Source organism: Rhipicephalus microplus, chromosome 10 (genome assembly GCF_043290135.1).
Source record: "Rhipicephalus microplus isolate Deutch F79 chromosome 10, USDA_Rmic, whole genome shotgun sequence".
Taxonomy (NCBI): domain Eukaryota; kingdom Metazoa; phylum Arthropoda; class Arachnida; order Ixodida; family Ixodidae; genus Rhipicephalus; species Rhipicephalus microplus.
In genome coordinates this window covers 4,205,437-4,225,408 of record NC_134709.1, presented here as the reverse complement: position 1 = coordinate 4,225,408, position 19,972 = coordinate 4,205,437, and the positions used below count along the sequence as shown (strand labels likewise).

Genomic DNA, 19,972 nt, shown 5'->3' with positions numbered 1-19,972 from the left:
GCGACCATACAAATAAGGTCGAAACTTTGTAAGAGCCCAGACGATCGCCAGGCACTCTCTCCGTGACGGTGTAGTTTTTCTCGGCTCTCGTGAGCGTACGGCTTGCATATGCTACGACATATTCAGGAAATCCGGGTTTTCGCTGCGCCAGGACAGCGCCGAGGCCTACTCCGCTGGCGTCCGTGTGCACCTCCGTTGGGGCTGTAGGGTCGTAGTGGCGTAGAATGGGAGGCGACGTCAACAAATGGCGGAGCTTCGCGAACGCGTCGTCGCACTCGGATGACCACGAATTGAAGGGCCCGTTGCTTCCAAGGAGCTTCGTCAGCGGTGATATGATCGTGGCAAAATTTCTTATGAAGCGTCGGAAGTATGAGCACAGGCCCACGAAACTACGCAGTTCTTTGACAGATGCAGGTTTGGGGAATTCGGCCACGGCCTGAAGCTTGGCAGGATCAGGAAGAATACCGTCTTTGGACACTACGTACCCCAGTATGGTGAGTTGCCGTGCTGCAAAGTGGCACTTTTTCAGATTTAGTTGTAAGCCGGCATTGCTCACACGTGCGAAAACTTCTTTCAGACGTTGGAGATGCGTGGAGAAATCCGGAGCAAAGACAATGACATCGTCGAGGTAACACAAGCACGTGTACTATTTCAAGTTGCGCAGAACGGTGTCCATCATGCGCTCAAAGGTCGCAGGTGCATTACATAGACCAAACGGCATGACGTTAAACTCGTACAAGCCGTCTGGCGTGACGAAGGCGGTCTTTGGTCGAGCGTCGTCAGCCATGGGTACTTGCCAGTACCCCGAGCGCAGATCGAGAGAAGAAAAAAAATCGGCTCCATGAAGGCTGTCAATCGCGTCATCGATGCGTGGCAGTGGATAAACATCCTTGCGAGTGATCTTATTGAGCCGTCTGTAGTCCACACAGAACCGCACAGAACCGTCTTTCTTCGCAACAAGAACAACAGGAGACGCCCATGGACTGTCGGAGGGCCGAATAACGTCGCGTCGGAGCATATCGTCAACCTGATCATTAATTACTCGACGTTCAGCAGGCCACACGCGATATGGACGTTGCCGTAAAGGTGGATGGGCACCAGTGTCGATGCGATGCGTAACAACAGACATGCGACCGAGAGAACTTCGCCCGACATCGAAAGAAGAACGATATTCTTGTAACAGGTCCAGAAGTTGGGAACGCTGTATGGCCGTAAGGTTGTCAGCGATGGAGGGGCCAAATACATCAGCAGACGACGAATCAGAAGTGGAAACAGCATTGATGGTACACGACCTGGGAGCGCGCGTGTCATCGGGTACGTCCAGGACTTGTGCGTCGTCGACTGGTTCCACTCTGCCGAGACATTCCCCTCGAAGCAAGGTAACAGCATACGGGGACGGGTTGGTTACAAAAATAGCAGTGTTGCCCTGGTTGACCTGCACGGTCGCGAAAGGCACTAGCAACCCTTTCCTGCTGCAAGCGCGGTCAGATGGCGAAACAAGTCCAATGGTGTCGGAGAGACCAGCGCAGTAGACAGACACAGCCGTCGTCGAGTTTGGAGGCACTGTTGTATCGTCTTTCGTTAGAATCTTGCTCAGTGTCGGGGGACTGTCTTCTGGCGTCAAATGCGAGAAGGGTGAGAGCTCAATTTCGGCGGCGGCACAATGGATGACGGCGTCATGGCGGGAGAGAAAGTCCCATCCCAGGATGACGTCATGAGAGCATGCCTGAATGACGATGAACTGGGCGACATACAGAACTTCCGGGATGACAACGCGAGCTGTGCACCCTGCTGTAGGATGAATCCGGTGCAAACTTGCAGTACGGAGGGATAACCCAGAAAGTGGCGTCGTCACTTTTCGAAGTAAGCGGCAGAGTTTTTCGTCCATAACTGATACGGCAGCTCCAGTGTCAATAAGAGCCGATGCACAAACACCGTCCACAAGCACGTCAATGACATTCGAGGGGCTGCTCTGAGGGCTTTCACATTGCGATAGCGTCGCAGTCCTTGCCTCAGGGACTGCGACGACTAGTTTTCCCGCTCATGAGCTGCCGCACTTGGCCGCATGGGAGACAGGGAACGGCGTCGTGGAGACGGTGATCTTCGAGATGGACCTGGGCGAGATCGAGGTGGCATAGACGGCGGTTCTTCGCGATAAGGACGGTTGAGTTGACCAGCAACAGGTGAAGAAATTGGAGCCGGCTGTACGCGATGGCAATAACGGGCCACGTGACCGGCGTAACCGCAGGCAAAGCAGATGGGCCGGTTGTCGGGTGTGCGCCATCTGTTCACCGGGGTAGGTCTCACCCATGTCGCAAGGGCTGATGGACGGAACGGTGGCTGCATGGTGGACTGAAGCTGAGGCTGAGGGGTTACGTCAACATACGTAGCGGGCATACCCGCTGCAACGGATGGAGGTCGTGCAGCAGCTTCAGCGTAGGTCAGAGGGGCGGGTGCTTGAACGACTTGGGGTGGCCTGGCGACCACTTGCGCGTAACTCAGGGACGCAGGAGCCGGAGGCTGTTGGGGGTGGTAAGCAGGCATTACCTCCGCTATTTCCTGTTTAATCGCTCGCCGAATGGGAGGGAGAAGGGTAGTAGCCGATTGTTGAACAGCAGGTTGGTGGGAAAAGGGCAGGAGGGAGAACTGACGCGCGATTTCCTCACGGATAAAGGACTTCAGTTCTGCCATCAACGCCACTTGGTCACAACTGGCCTCCAAGCCAGCAAGCGTTGCAGCTCGTGGTGGGGAGCGTCGGGTCATCGAACGCTGCCGGCGGAGCTCCTCATAGCTCTGGCACAGTGTGATGACCTCAGCCACCGTGCCGGGGTTTTTGGCGAGCAGCATTGTGAAGGCATCATCGTCGATGCCTTTCATGATGTTTCGGATCTTGTCAGACTCGGACATGGTGTGATTGGACTTGTTACATAGGTCCAGGACATCTTCAATATAGCTGGTGAATGACTCACCAGCCTCCTGAGCACGCTCACGCAAGCGCTGCTCGGCTTGCAGCTTGCGAACAGCAGGGCGGCCGAAGACGTTGACGATTGCGGTCTTGAAATCGGACCAGGTGGCAAAATCGGACGCGTGGTTGTTGTACCACAAACTGGCGACACCGGCAAGGTAAAACACCAAGTTGGTCAGCTTGCCGTCCTCGTCCCATTTGTTGGGGACGCTCACGCGGTCGTAAATGGCGAGCCAGTCCTCCACGTCAGTGCCATCAGCGCCAGTGAAAATGGGTGGATCGCGGATTCTGGGGACACCGGGACAAGGCGGTGGCATTGGAGGAGGCGTTTGCTGAGAAGCGTCTTGGTACATAGTAAATGGCAGGGTACGTGATCGTACCTCCAAAGGCATAGACAGGGATCGCAGCACTCTCCACCAAATTGTTCATTTCATTGATGCTTCTGCTGTTGATGGTGAAATGTGACTGAGCACTTTGTAATAAGTGGGCCTTTAAAACACCTACTGGTTGTTTAATTCACATCTTTTGACACATCGCTACACTTTTGCCACAAACTACTACATCACTACAGACATTAAGGAGTCTCCTTGCACTGGATGAAATTCGTATATATATACATATATATATATATGTGACGCAATGATGATTGGGAGATGTGGCCTGGCTCCTACGCCATGTTTATTCCATTCTGACTTCTTCCTTCTCGGCTTCTACTTCCAACTCCTAACCATCGCTACCTTTTTACGTTACAGGATTTACCCCTCCCTCCGAAAGAATGTGCGCGTTGCATATTACGATGCATGATGAACAAGCAGTCTTAGAACACACAAAAAATGTCCAAATGGGCTGGAGTTCCACATCAGATTGAAGTTCCGTAAAGTCGCACAAGTATTTCACAGGAGAGGGCAGCAATCCAGGTTTAGTACAGCTCTGGTGGATGAGGCTGACTGTTGCGTTTTGGAAAACATAAGTACACCTTGAGCGTGGAAACTGATGATGACACTGCTTGTATTCTTGCGAGGAATGAACGTGGTGTGAAAGCTTTGGAGCACCAGCAGCATAACTTGCGTAGGCGTTGTGCTTTTTGTCTTGATTGGTACACATATGGCGCCACCCGTTTGCGTATTTGTTGACCAAGGTTGTTGCGGTGATTTCCGCGTTATAATACAGGGCGTTGGTTTGCGCCTTTTCCGTCGTCGTATGTCATGTTGTCTGAGTATTGACCTCTGCTGGAGAAAACTTACGCGACGTCCCTTGGGAAAATGTCTGGGATTCGATGCGTTCTTTGTCTCGAGTGAGACAACTTGAATATATTGTCGCTTTGGTTGAGTCATTTGTAAACATTTTTCTTGAAGCGTGGAAGCTTGGGCAAGTTGGTAGGACATAATTGAATGCAGGAACAGCGCAACCTAGACACCTAGCCTTCAAAGAAGCCAGTCTTGCCGAAGAACCGGGTACACATCGTTGGTGATGTTGAACTTCCTGAGAAAGTGCATAATGCTTTGGGACTTGGGCCAAAGTTTGCTGCGGAACCTCGAAACAGCGCTCTTTTCTGTCCTTGTTTTTTTTTTTCTCGCTTTCGTAGTTACGAAGTAACTACTTCTAGGTTGCGCTGTTCTTGCATTCAGTTTTTCTTGACTCCGTGTGTGTTCTTCCGACGTCTCTAGTTGACCATGTCGAATAACAAGGCGCTTAACCTGGCCGATTTCATTGTGCTGGCCTTGCTGATGTGAAAAGTGTTGAGGTGGCAGCCTTTCTGGAATAGGACAATGTCTTTCTTGGCAATTTGACGTAGTGTCCAGTTGGTAGCTGTTGCAACGCTTTTCAGGCAGCGAAGTTGATAGGACAGATTTGACTGGAGTAACATCACGGGCGCCTGTGACAGCATTCATTACGTAGGCTTCTGGCACCTAGCAACCTGTAAGAGTTGCTTCCGAGCCTCCTGTGTTTGGGCTTTCAGATGGCTGTGCCTTCAATGGCGACACCGCAATAGGCGTGGTTTGTTCAGATTCTAGTTGGGAATGACTGTCTTTCTGTGCAACGAACAATGCGAGCTCTTCTGCCGCATGAAACGGAACTGTAGGTCCCGGGCATGACTGAGTATGCTCCGAGCTTCTCTGCTCTATTCCGACCATAGTGAACGTGTGAGACGCGAGGTGAGCGTTGTGACCGAAGATCGACGCGATGGAAAAGCAGGAGGTTGGTCAATGCGTGAAGGCTGCTTTTGACTGTGACGATTGAGTGCGGTTGTCTGTGGATGGTGGGTTATAAGCAAGTCTTCATCGTAGTCGTCATTGTATTCTTTAAACCAAATGATCATTTCTTGTTTGATCATTTTCCATGAATCGTTTTGAAATATGTGGGTGAGGTAGAATTTGAAGGCCTCACCAGAGACGTAGTCTGTAAAGTTGGCGACCAACTCCCGTTCTGACCATGATGCAGCAGTGTGGAGCTCGAACAGGTCGAACCATTCCTGTACAGGTCTATCGTCCGCTGCTCCGGTGTACTTGGGGATGGGAAGGTCAGTCGATGATTCCGTCATGATGCTCGTCGATGTGCACTGCTGGTGCTGGTTCGGTAGTTCATTTATAGTCAGGGTGTCTTACGGAGAACTTTGTCTATGATGTGCGACTGATGAAGGGGCTGGCAGGTCTCCATCCTGTCGACTCGTGTGACGCTATGATGACTGGAAAATGTGGCCTGGCTCATACGCCATGTTTATTCCATTCTGACTTCTACTTCCAACTCCTAACTATCGCTACCTTCTTACGTTACACACACACACACGTACACACACACACACACATATTACAAATTTCGTGGCTCTGTGGTAAAACACCTACTTGCCTTGCTGATGGCTTTGATTCGATCCTCACTAGGACAAGGAAATTTTTATTTATTTCATTTGCATCTTTCACGATTTTGTCATCATGGATAAGTTGATGCTTTCTTGCTCATAACTAATGCTTCCAATGCTTAAATTTCTGTGAAATGAGCTCATTAACACAATCATGTTAAAACTTTTCGATTTAAGTGGTGTTTGTATAAATGGGCAGGTGCTAAAATACACCAACATCATGTCGCACAGCGTGGAGAGAACTTGAAGAGGCCACCGCTGGATTTATCATGAATTAAACCCTACTACAAGTTTGTAGCAGGTGATTTTTACAATTATGTTTATAAAGCTCTACCAGCAAGCAGAATTAATTTATCAGTCAAGAATATGCCAAAAACAAACATCAACATACATTTGTGTGTACATCATCACCACCAGCCTGACTACACACACTACAAGAAAAAGGCTTCTCCTATGCACCGTTCTTGTGCTCTCTGCTGCCACTCCACTTATACCTGCCAACTTTTTAATGTCTTCGGCCTAACTAAATCGAATCCTGTCTTCCCTTCGTGCATTTGTCTGTAATATGTCGTCCATGTAATATGTCGTCCTCGAAGCTTGAAAAAACAAATTTTTAGCAATGTGGGGGCACAAGTGCATACTTTAATTTACCAATAATACACACTACACTGAAATAGACTTTAGAAGTTTCTGAACTGATTATCACCAGGTATGAACTGCACCATCTTTTTACATACCACACGAGTGACACGACCTATCCAGACCTCGTAACAAATGTGAAATAATATTGGAAAAAAGGTTTTGAAAACTAGGTTCACTGGAAACACTTAAAAAAAAATGCATCACACTCATATAAACAATTTGAAAAATTGCGATTGCACAAGAATCATAGTTATGTAACAGTAGGCCTTTGCTTAAGAAAAGTGACATGCTTTTGTAAAGTGTATTGCAAGCTTCTTACCAACAACAAAAGCGCGATGTACCGCAATTCGCGGCCACATCGTGAGGGACCACTTTCAAAAGTGTGGTGCGAAAGCGGAAAAACATCGCTGCACCGATCATCTTGTAAAGCGCGTGCATACGGCACTAAGTGACAAGCGGATGGTACTAGGTGATAACGCCTCTCGAGGTGCAACCTTGCGTTATTAGTACTACCCACATTAGCTACTTTCTTCTTAGTATCAATGGCCATCAACTTGCGATTGCTACCTGCACCGTCAAGTGGTCTACGCAAACGAACTACGGAACGAACAGATGCCAGATTTCTTGAGAGAAAAAAATAAATAAATATGCCAGTCACACTACCTGCAGACACCAATGTGCAAAGCGTGCGCATGTAAGTGACCGCACGCAACAGTACCGACATGAAAACCAGAACGACCCAAAGAACGTGCTACGCACAACAAAGAACCTGAAAGCCGAAACCCAGCAACGCATGCCACTCGGTTGACGTGGCCGACTCAATGGTTTTCGCGAAGTGACAGTGGCGTCAGAACGCACAGGCTAGCTAGCTGAAGCAGTTCACTCGATGCACGGCAGCACATATATGTGGGGTCATGCATATCTACAACAGTCCACAGGAGATTATGGTTGCACCGTGGGAGCCTTCACGACCAGAAAGGTGTCAAGTAAAGAACATACCAGGGCGCGTCTTTTCTTGGTATTCCTGGCGCTGCTCAGAAAATCATGTAGTCAACTCAGCTTTTTTTCCCCACTGAAGCTGAAGTTGGCATCGAAATTCTTGCTTGTTTCGGAGCAGTTCTGCGTAGTTTTTGCAATTTTTATGCTTTTGGAGCAGTTTGGCGCAAGAAAACGGAAACGTATCTTAAATGTGCAATAGGCACAGCTGTCTCACCCCTGCTATTTACACATTAAAGCAAACTCTGGTGCTAGTGTCTATGGGAGCTGCAATGCATGGTGCTACAGGCACAATGGGTATTATAGGTAATACATGGATTCATCTGAGCTTCTTATTTTGGCTCCATGTGGCCTGGAGCCCCTTTGTCCCAAGACAATGTTCAGCAAATGTTCCGCAGTCGCACTTCACCACCTTCACCTTTCTAAATTCAGCAATTCAGATTGGCTTACAAAATTCTTAATCATCGATTCTTCTATCCAGAACAAATGCCAAAACAAAAAAGCACCAATATTAAGTCAATTCCTGTACTACCCATCATTCCCATGATGGCCGATTGATTGCAGCACCAGAGTTCATTCTCTGTCTAGCAGGAAACTCTATAACTAGGTAGCAGGGAACCCTGACTGAAGCTTCCATGCCTGCACTTCATTTGGAATCAATGAGAAAACGGTGTATTCTGCTGTAAACGAGTTGCAGTTTTGCTACACAGACACACTGTTGGCCAGATGGCCAGGCTAATTTTAACTTGGCTATTTTCAAGCATTCATTACAGATTCCTGGCGTGCATGCAGCTTTTACATCAGTCACACTGGATGGCAACATGTGCACACACCAAACACTGATACACTCGCCACACACCAAGAACTGCGTTCACAATTGCAGGACACAATGCTTGTAAGGAGCATGGCAGACAATAAAAAAATTGTGATGCAGGTGGTCGGTTGCTTGCATCGAAACAAAGTTAATATAATTGTTGTTGAGAGGTGGCCAGTCTCACTGGCAGTTGCAAGACTATAAAATTGATTTTAGGTATGCACTATATGTTATACTAACTACCAATATTTTGCAGATGGTCCATCCAAACTACAAGTTATCTCACTCAAAAAGTTCTCCCTTATAGGGGCCCTGCAACACTTTTCGAGCATGGTCAGGAAACGCAGCCAATCAGTAGTAGAGGCTCCCGACAACATGCAAGCCAAATAATATAGCACAGCACGCGGCCTGGAATTCACAATAATCAGTCAGCTAAAAATTGCTTTCTCTTCTCTCAACAAATGGCGGAATATGCCCAAAAATCACACATGCATTACCCATTCATCAGCCATTGGCTGATTTGATCATGGCACACTCGCTCGTTACAGAGGTCATCGTGTGAGGCCGCAACTTCACCACGCGTGCGCGTGTGATTACATTGAAAAAGCGACACTCCAAAGAAAAAAAAAGTGCTCAAGGCCAAGAGGCACGTGCGACGTTTTTCTGTGGCCCTGCCATCCCTCCCTGCTCAGCTTCCAGCGCTTTCGTCGGGACGAGAAATGAGAGAGAATGCAATTGCAGCATGCTACAAACCTTTGTTACTCCACTCGCACTAGACGAATTGTTCAAATTTTTTAGGCGTTCAATTCGTGAGGCAATAAGCTTTTTCCAGTGAATTCATTCCATGGTTACTTCAAAAAGCGTTTCGGAACCCCTTTGAGCAAGGCATACACATTATTTCAGAACCACTGCTGGATAAGTTCAAAGGACAAAAAAAAAAAAAAAAACAACCACAACAATAAACTGACCCAATACTGGTATGAATATCAGGAGTGTCACCTTCCTCTTGGTGTTTTTTCTTGTCCCTTTACTAAAACCATCACAGTGATCACATTTTAAAAGGCTGCGTATATTCAAGCTTGTCCCTGCTTCTGTTCAACTACTCACAGTGTACTTTTTAAAAATCCAACTAAAAAAATCACAGCCTATCCATGGAGCGTATGATGATGAGTAGGGCAAAGCGTTCGTCCTTGCGTCCTGACGGAAAGATGGAAGGAAGCATGCACAGACGGACGCTTCGCCCCACTCATCATCATTCAGTCTGTGGATATGCTGTGAAAATCACTAACACCATCAAGTTATATTATTACCAAGGACGTATACACACATCATCTATTGAGCAACTCATAAACTAAAGGTGGCTACATGCTACTACTACAGAGGAGGAAACGACCCACTGCCTAAGGAGCTCCGCCCCTGAAAAAGCGGCTTTTCTCCATCAAAGGACCCCCATCCAACTAATGCAGTTGCCATGTCATTATGACGTCTCAGCAGACTGCATTGAACCTACAAGCAGCACTTTGACCCAAACTTCTATGCGTGTGTCTGCATGGTAAAGCAGTTCCTCTGGAAGCCTTTATTTTTAGCGAAGATAAAATTCTAGTTCAATGTTTTTCAGGTTCTCATTAGGATAAAACACTTGAAAAAGTTTATGGTTGTTGCGAACCGGGGTGGCGGCCATTTTGCTTGAGGTCCATCAACACGGCAGATCACGCTTTCTTTATTCCTTTGCAAGCGCGGTGCGAAGGCAGAACGCCTTAATGACAGGATGACACAGCAACGCCACTGGCTAGAGGGGATACTTGACAGCAGAAAGTAACTTTTTGTTTTCTTGGGTTGTATTCCAATATAGGGCACCAATAGCAAGCAGCTGTAGCCACAGCAAGACATAATAAAGGTACATCAGTGGCATCTTATAAGTAGAGCTTTTATTGATCCTGTACATTCAAACTGGGTATCTCGAGACATACAAGTGTAACGATAACAAGCATGCCATAGACATAGCACTCATTTGCACACAACATGTGTACACAGCAAGTGCTGTTTTACGAAACTTGCATTCAGCACACCAGAAACACTGAATAGTTTACTCATACCGAATGTTTAATGCATTCAATTTAAAAATTTTAGCAAGCGTCACATGTGCAGTAGTCGCAGATTGAAAAGCATTTAGGGCTAAGTAACGCACATATTTTTGTTTCCACCGTACTCACTATGGATCATATTAGAGTGATTTCATCTCAAATGCATAGATCCGAGTGAACATTTTCGTTTCTTTACCACACGATGTGGTTACAGCGAGTAATTATGCACACTCAGTGGTTACACTAAAGAAATGATGAGTACTGTACAGTCCATACACATCAAACTAGTCCTACTGATCAGTACCAGTGCCCTTATTGACAAACTAAACTTAAATCTAAGTAATCACGTGTGCATTGTTTTGTGGCCCTGCTGGAGATTAGTCTGCGAATAATGCCTTTTCAATTGGTCAATCAAGTCTAGTGCTAATTTTCTTATTATTTCTGGCAATGTCAGCATCCCTGTAATGCCCACTAAATCATATTTGATACTATGAATGTCTCAAAAAAAAGACTATAAACTTGTCAAAGATTCATAAAATACTACATACCTAACATGTTATAATAAAGTTACACTGAGCTATACTTGTAATTATTTTTTATTAACAACTAATTTGCCTCAAATAAAATTTCACTCAGTTTCGTCAAAATTAACTCTACAGAAAAAGTAAAAATTGTGTTTTCTCGCAGGTTTTCTCAAGGCAGAACTGCTAGTGGGTCATGCGAGTTAAAAACAGGCATTGCTGAAACAGCTTTCCGAATACTTTTTGGTAGGTTGCTGCTCTGGTATGCTTTAATTGCTTAACGAATTGAAATACAAAAAAGGATATGCTGCCCAAGATCCTCACTCGTACTGCCAAAAATTCTCATTTACCCATTCAAAATGTGACCACACTGAACTTGTGATTTTCAGCTGGAAGTGCCCAATCTTCCCATGGTTCCAAAACAAAAGCACTTAAACTGCCTAGATGTGCTAATCTTGGAAGTTCATGTGCCCAGTATGATCCCCATTGGTTAAGTAAACTTTCACCTGCAATTTGCAGCTGCCAGTGCAGATGCAAAGATTTGACCGCAGATAAAGAACAGGCACTGCTAAGTTGAATGTTTAGGATGAAGTTAACATGCTTTACTAGCTCAGCGTCTAAACTGTATTACGGGGCGTGTATTTGATGCAGGCCTACAAATATTCTCATATGTTCTCCCTGAGATTGAATCTAGCGACTTTCTCCGCAGACCATGCCCAACCTCTGTTCCATTTAACTTGTTCAAAAATATAGATAGCTCAATTGCCAGTATTTAGAAAGCTATAATGAAAAGCTGGCCAAAGCTAGTGCAATAATATAGTTGCTTTTACAAACCTGAACCGCAACAAGAGATAACACTGAAATTGTTACTGCAATTACAATGATTGCAACATGAATACACACAATTACACTAACCACCAAATGGACAGTTATTGCCTTGGGCAAGCCGTTCGGAACATTACATAATTAAGCACATGTCAAGTCGCATCTTTCTTTAACTACCTTCCGCACCAAGCACTATCCTAAATTCTAGTCACTGTCAAATTTATTTTCTTTTACACTGCAAAATGACGTAAGAATGGTTGTGCGTGTTCACAGAAGACCTTGACAATTTACCTAAAAAATCAAGTTGAGCCAGACAGCATTACACAAAAAAATTACAGAAAGCAAAGTACCATTTAATGATAAATTAAACCTGCAAGAAATTGAGAACCACAGTTACCAAGCTGAGCACATGCTAGACCATTTTTAGGAGCCTCCTTCTCCCTCTTAAAAAAGAAATGTCAGCCAGACTAATAATTTGTGGGGAAAAAAAAAGGTCAACCAAAGTGCCTGAACACAGTTTGAAAAACCAAAGCCTCATACAGCATGAGCTTCATGCTATAAGCATTCACTGTGATGCAACACAATCAGCATTTGGGAAGGAGTGAAAATAGAGAGAGGAATTGCACAGGAAATCATGAAAACTGCTGTGCTACATTCCCTACATACACCTTCTCACCAAAAAGCAGTCTCTAGGATGTCCAGCCGTGAATATCCGATGAAATTTTATTTATCAAGTAAGACAGCTCACTTCTGATTTATTTGGAACAATGCCTCCAGCTTTTTCTGCAATCTCTAGAATGTCTAACTGCATATATTTAAAGAAGTTCTGTTAAAAGACAGCTCAGTCCATTTGAAATGGGACGTTGCCAGCACCTGTTGTAACGCAACATGCACTCTCTCAGAATTAAAGATTTAAAAAATTTACAAAGGCCTATATACTCAAATGAAGAAAATTGAATTTCACATACTAAATAGAACAGATGCTCAATTTCAATAAATTCTGTGCTACAACCTGCCCCATAAAAGTCAATATCAAACTGTTCGGCAGAAGGACTTGTTCCTGGGCTAATTGGTGCCGGGTCAAATTTTTAATGCAGCGCTAAAAACAAGACAGACTCAAATAACAACACACTACAAGCGCTAGTGGCGTGTTGTTTTTTGTGTCCATTTTGTCATTTTTTGCCCTACATTATGAATTTGAATCTGTTCCACAGTTTCTAAATTACATTGGCATATTGGCTAAATATCTAGTATTGCTTCTTTCAGTTCAGTATTGTCGATTCACGCATAACTACCAAAAATGCAGACAGAATCTTGACTTTCCCTATGCAAGCAAACTTCTTGAACTTACACTGTCACTAGAGGTTTTTAGTCTGTCCGGAACACAACTACTATAAATAATGCATTGCGTAGCCGCACTGCCGAAATCAGTTGCCATCAACCTTGAATCAATCAAGTGGCCATCGTGTGCACTGTAGCTTGCTAGTTTCAAGCAGATGCCTTTAATTTTACTTTGAATTCATGTCTTGATGCTCTGACAGTAAGGCATAGTTTTGGCACCGTTTTCGAGTGACATACTCAAATGAATGCTGTGGGCATAGCGATTGGCACTCCTAGAATCTCAGGATTATGTGTTTCTTGCCCCCCTCTATAGATAGTGCCACTTGACGTGGCGGTGGCTACAGCACATGCTATTCGGTATTACTCTACGCCTTTGCATTAGTGGAAAACCAGACAGACTACAAAGCTCTGCTAATGTACGCTGCTCACCCATCATCAAATTTTATTACAGTAATATATGTACAGTATAAATATGTGGTACATTGCACTGTCAACCATCGATATGTTTTTCCAGCCGAATTACATGAGACATTGCTAGACTGCTGACAGCAATAGGCTGCATAGCAGATTTGTTAACTTTACTCGACATACATCCTTCAACTCAGCAATAGGAGGTATTGATGGCAGCCATTAAGAAGAGTGCCTGTGCAGTTGAAGCGCAGCATGTGTAGGCAAGTGGATCCATGGGCGTTGCAATGTCCCACTCCATTACTCGTTTCGTTCATCACTTGACGAGCGGCCGGGTCTTCTCTTCGTCGTCGCATGAGCGTTCTCGGTATTTGCGCACTTCGGCCAAGTACCTTGACCAGGCATCCTTAGGAAGCTCCTCCTGCAAACCAGATGGCTTCCACCTTGTAATCCACCATTTCAACACGAAAGTGTTTTGAACCGGGGTCCACCAAGACTTTTCGTCACACATATTTCCGTCACAGAAATGACGCCGAAAAAATTGGCACAGTCAGATGGCAAAGAAAACAGAGTTTCTTCAAGCGAAGTTGAACCAACAACCTCTCGTTACGCAACAGAAGCTGGGCACACTATTCACTGCGCCATGGTCACATGCAGTCTGGATGCTTTACAAACACATATCTCCCACTTCTCTCTCACAGTGTTCTTGCTTGGCCAGCTGGTGCTGCCCTCTAAGTAATTCCTCCTCACCACGGCCTCCATACTAGCTCCTACAACGTCATTGCTACCTGTTCAGTCCATGCAGCGCATTTCCAATAAAAGAAGTGCCACAGCATTAACACCATGTAGGGTGGCGACCTTAGCTGAAGCACTGGCCTCGTTCACAGCATCCATCCGAAACAAAAATAGATCTGCAGCGCACACCTGCCTCACCTGGCAGTGACACGAACTTTCCGGCTCACCCAAAGAAAAATTGCGTTTCCCTTTAGTCAGTCCAATCAGTCGTGCTTTCTGGCTCTCACACCACTTTTTTTGATTACCACTAACTACTACAGCTACCACACGGGTTTTTGTTTAATCATTGATAGAGATGAAGATGTAATGCTAAGCATGGGTCAAGAGCCAATTCTTAGAATCTAGGCATATCCAAACAACACCTCGAAAAATTAACCAGTCAACTGCGACGCTCTTGGCCAGGTATGTACACGGTCTGCAGAACCAATGAGGAAAAAATGCAGCAACAAAATGGGGAGAAGAACGATGGTGGAGAGGGAGACAACCCCTAAAAACAAACGTGCTAGTTTCACAGTCGGCCGAACAGTCATTCCTGATGAAGGAACCGAATGGGCCTTGAAACGTACAGACAGTTAGTAATATTACAAACTAAGCACTAAATGTGGCTGGAGAGTGTTTATTCATATCAGTATATCATTGTGTTGTGTCGTGCAACTCACCCCTGGTGTTGCATAACACACTAGCGAGAGTAAGGTTTCCTGTACCTGCCACAACACATTGCACCTGGGGATAGAGGGTGATATACTGTTGCGCAAACAAAAGCCGAGCTTTAGGGGAGATGTTACATTAAAAAAGTTTCTTTAATCTGTAGCTTAGGGCAGTGATACTCTTGCTCTTCAAAAAGCTGATGTTAAATAATTATGTAATAAGTTTCACAGCAAATTGCTTAGTTTTTGTTTTGTACCACGAAAGTGAGTAAGGTGTAGCTCTTTTTGTACACACCTTTTTTGCTACAAAACTTTTCTGGTTTCGAGCCATTAAGGCTGATATTGCTCCACATCAACTGTAGAATGCAAATAACTAACAAGAAAAACTCTAATGTGAGAATTCTTGAAATACTCAGTCAATACTAAGTGCTTATTTTAAGTTCATAGCAATTTTATAAATGATATCACGCTTTAGAGGAGATAACTGCACTCTTCACGTGGGAAAAATTTCATCCCAATCGGACCATCAAAAGTACCAAAACATGATGTCCAAACTCGGGAAGTTACCCCAAATTGCATCTAGAGAAACATGTTTTATAAAAAGCCCATCTATGTGGCAGAGACGTGCTTTTGATTTCATGAGAGCTTAGGAATCGTGGTTATTTTTTTTAGCACGTTGCTTTGGTGAACTCCTGATGCGAAATGCAATGGCAAGCAACCCGGGGACAATTTTCAGGGGACTCTTGACAATGAGCTATCTGTTGTTCTTTAAAGGCACCTTGTGCTCTTTAAAAGTGATTTTAACGTACTTCAAATAAATTAAAGCCTTAATCTTTTTTTTCCTTATAAAGAAACTGAGCGTGTGAACGTAAGTAAAAACAAAAAATGCAATTTCGGAAAAAACTTGTGTTTTTTAGTAGCATCTCTTGTTAAGAGCTTATTTTAAGTTGGCCTCAGTTTTAAATAACTTTTTCTATACCTCCTCCCACCTAAAACTACTGCTGTTTCGGTGTGGACAAGGTTAACTGCTGATATTTGTGCTAGAACAGTGTGAGACTGTACCTTATGTATTCCTCCACGAGCTGTGGTAACCCAGAGACAAATTTAGGATATTGCTGTTGAATTGTGCCCAGAATCCCTTCGCTGATGTCTCAGCAGCAACTAGCACTGAGGCAGACTTAAAATAATGACATTCCTCCGGCTCATTCGATTACTTCCTGTGCTTATGGTAAGCCTTCCCTTAAGATTAGCCCTTATTTGTTACCCAGAAAGTCATTTTTAGAGGTCTTCACTGGGTCATTCCACACCAACTGTTCCAACCTTGGCGCTAGATCATCTCCAATTTACTTGAAATAAATTCAGAAGTATCTACCTAAAGCCAAAAGTGTTTCCCTAAAACATTTTTTGCAAAAAAATTTTCAGCCCTGCAAGCCTCATTTGAATTTTTTTGGAAAGCTCGAAACCATAGCTGGTAAAATACACTGAAAAATCCGTTCGTTTTTTAAAGACAAATTTTTAATTTTAAAACAATAGATGTTTTACTTAAATAAGTTTTACGGGCTTTTACTTTTTCACACACTTTTATGTGACCTCGAATATGGGAAATCTGGTCCATGGTAGACGAAGAAAGTGCTTAACAGCGCAAACAACAGGAAGGGATAGAAGAGACGAGAACAGCGCTGTTCTCATCTCTTCTATGCCCTCTTGTCGTTTGCGCTGTTAAGCACTCTCTTCGTCTACTATGCAGCACCAACCAGTCCAATCAAACACTTTGTTAAATCTGGTCCATATTGGCAATTTTTTCACAGAAAAGTAACATTAGGGGATAGTTCACATTAGCATATTGCCAGAATGTTTTACTGAAGACCAAAAATTATTTCAGGCATATACAGTGTGAAATAAATTTTACAGGTGGCGACAAAGTTACAAAAATGTTTATTTTGGCACATGCTCAGCAGTGAACTCAACATTGGGGCGGTCCTACTAAAAATATGCTCAGTAGAAGATTTAGTAGCAACCTTGCCTGGCTGCTCATTCAGAAAGCTTTATCAAATTCATTTTTGCTTTAGGCAAGAAAAATGTTTTTGAATTTGTGTGTTACTGCACTCGGGGTTTGGGCGTGTTTATAGCCTTAACAATGCGCCATAGCAGTAAGTACGAGCTGCACGGACGTGGAAACCATCTGGACAATGTAATCAATTTTGTCTGCACGTAGTATTTAAGTTATTTACAAGCTAGTATTACCCTTAGTTAAACAAAAGCACGAGGACTACTAAACAGCATTTAGCCACGTGCAGCTGTTCTTTGGCAACCTGCGTATAGATATGCTTACGCAGCACCGCGATGTGGTACTGATGTGTGCAACACACAGCTTACCTATATGCTAACATTTAGAAGTAGGAAGATCACATGAAGGAAAGGATCAATCCAAGTGAAAACAAAAAAAGGATGTGCAGCTTGGCAGGTAAGTTGCAGTTATGCATCAACATACAATCACTGGTGTAAAATGGTCAATTATGTACGATTATGTTGGTCCTAACTGTGACTTGTCCGTGATATAAAACATGTTTATTTTAAGAGGAAGAGCACTACGAATGAGAGAGAGTAGTACGATTAAGAAAATGTCCTATGTAGAAATAAAATAAAAATGTTTTGCATCGCAGACAAGTCACAGTTAGAACCAACATAATCGTACATAATTGACCATTTTAAACCAGTGATCCTATGTCGACGCATAACTGCAACTTAGCTGCCAAGCAGCACATCCTTCTTTTACAGCGAAAACTGTTATGAGATCAGAATGCGGGTAACGCGCGATGCCGCAGTTTTCCGCCGCAGGTGTCTGTAACCAGTATAGGATGAAAAAAAGCCAGTAAATGAAAAACATTAATGACACAATGGGATTCAAACCCGGGTCTGCTGCATGCTACCCCAGTATTCTACCACTGAGCCAGGCCAGTTTTTTTTTGTCCTTATTGACCACTGAGCTAGGCCAGTGCTTGGAACTTGTTTCTAAACTGGCCTTAGGCAGGCTTGATGTCGAGAGGCGAATAGTGTTATTATGAGCAATGAAGCGTTTTAGAACATCAAACGAACAGCCAGGCATAACACAATGTGAATTGCACAATGAGTGGGTTGTCCGATGCTCCAAGCCATTAGAAAACTTGTTCTTGACACATATTACCTATGGTGCATACCCACTTCAGGCATATTTCTTCATTCTCGTCAGCCACTCCATAAAAAATTGCACAAAATTCCTAACAAGTGTGCAGCAGATACCATTCTTATCCAAAGAATGAGGAAGGATAGCAGAGCGAATGCTGGCCTACTACACAAAATTTAAGATTATTTATGGCGTAGCGGATATCCAGTGGTGTGCTTGTAGCATCCAAAAGAATGTTTAGAAAAGGCTCCAAAAGGCCACTTTTCTAGCTTTCACTCTGACTGTGCTACGCATTCCGCACAGGCCTGGCGTTTCTTGTTTCTCTCACTTCAATTGATCGGTTCCTTCATCGTGCTTTTCCTACTTCTATATGTTAGCATACAGGTAACCAGTGTGTTCCACAGATCTGTACTATTCCCCGGTGCTGCGTAAGCATATTGACGCAAGGCAGACGCAGTATTCAAACTATGCGTGCAAGTTCATGCGCCCCACAAGAGACCAGCGGCCCGATGATGAGACAAGAAAAGGCCGTGATGGCACCCGCCTCCTCAGCACGGGATTTCGATGAAAAAGAAGTGGTGTGCCGCTCAAGGGCTTCTCGGAGATTGATTCCTCTTGCTGATCGGCAGTTAGAAACGCCGCTACATTTTCCTTTACTTTTCCGGCACAAGTTAGCCCTAATAAACAGTTATTCTTACACCATTTGGATTGTGCGTAACAATATCTATACGCAGACTGCCAACAGACAGTTGCACGTGGCTAAATGCTGCCTAGTAGGTCTCACGCTTTTCTTTAACTAAGGGTAATACTAGCTTGTAAATAATTTATATACTAAGCACAGACAAAATTGATTACAATGTCCAGATGGGCTCCATGCCGGTGCAGCTCATACTAACTGTTAGGATGCCTTATTAAGGCTTATAAACACGTCCAAACCCCGAGTGCGGTAACACACAAATCCAAAAACATTTTTTTCGCCTAAAGCAAAAATTAATTTGATAAAACATTCTGAATGAGCACCCAGTGAAGGTTGCTACTAAATCTTATACTGAGCATATTTTTAATAGGACTGCCACAATATTGAATTCACAGCTGAGCATGTGCCAAAATGAATATTTTCACAACTTTGTCGCCACCTGTAAAGTTTATTTCACACTGTATAGACCTGAAATAATTTTTAGTCTTAAGTAAAATATTCTGGCAATATGCTAATGTCAACTATCCCCTAATGTTCTCTTTCTGTGAAAAAAGAAAACCCAATATGGGCCAGATTCCCTATATTCGAGGTCACATAAAAATCCACGAAAGCGTAAAACTTATTTTAGATGCCTACCATTGGTCTAAAGATAAAAGTTTGTTTTAACCTATTGTAAAAAGAACTAATTTTTTCACGTGTTTTACGAGCTATGCTTTTAAGTTTTCCCAAAAAATTCAGATGAGGCTTACGATACTGGACAACTTTTTTCGCAGAAAATGTTTTGGGGAAACACTTTTGGCTTTAGGTAGATATTTGTGAATTTCTTTGAAGCAAATCCGAGATGGTCGAGCTCCAAGGTTGGGACAGCTGGCGTGGAATGACCCCATTTTGTAGTTGTTCGGTGTAGCCACAATGCCATAAGATTCCACTATGCTCGACTTGACATTGGAGTGAAGGCTACGAGGCAGGGCTTCCCACATTTGTGTTGCTCTGCAAGTAGAACGGCAGCTTGCGGCTGATTTCAGTTTTACTAACTCGCATTTTTTAAAAGAAAATTATATACATTTATGAGAAATGTAAATGGGAGTGCATTTAGAGTGTTGAGTGCACATCTGAGTGTCGTATTACGAGTGTATGTATGTGTAAGTATATATATATATATATGTGTGTGTGGGAAAAAAGTGTACACTTATGGGCTCATTTTTTCATGTTTTGAC

General features: G+C 44.0%; 2 protein-coding genes across 5 annotated transcripts in view; both read right to left on the bottom strand.

Moving 5' to 3' along the window:
* LOC119180814 (uncharacterized) overlaps nt 1-19,972 on the bottom strand; it is a 317,273-nt gene that overhangs the window by 296,179 nt on the left and 1,122 nt on the right. The gene's annotated exons all lie outside the window — the stretch shown is intronic.
* LOC119181108 (excitatory amino acid transporter 5-like) overlaps nt 10,181-19,972 on the bottom strand; it is a 135,533-nt gene continuing 125,741 nt past the window's right edge. For all 3 annotated transcript variants that reach the window (XR_012886433.1, XR_012886432.1, XR_012886434.1), the window contains one exon: nt 10,181-13,874. The gene's annotated coding sequence lies outside the window, so the exon portion shown is untranslated. The remainder of the gene's footprint in view (nt 13,875-19,972) is intronic.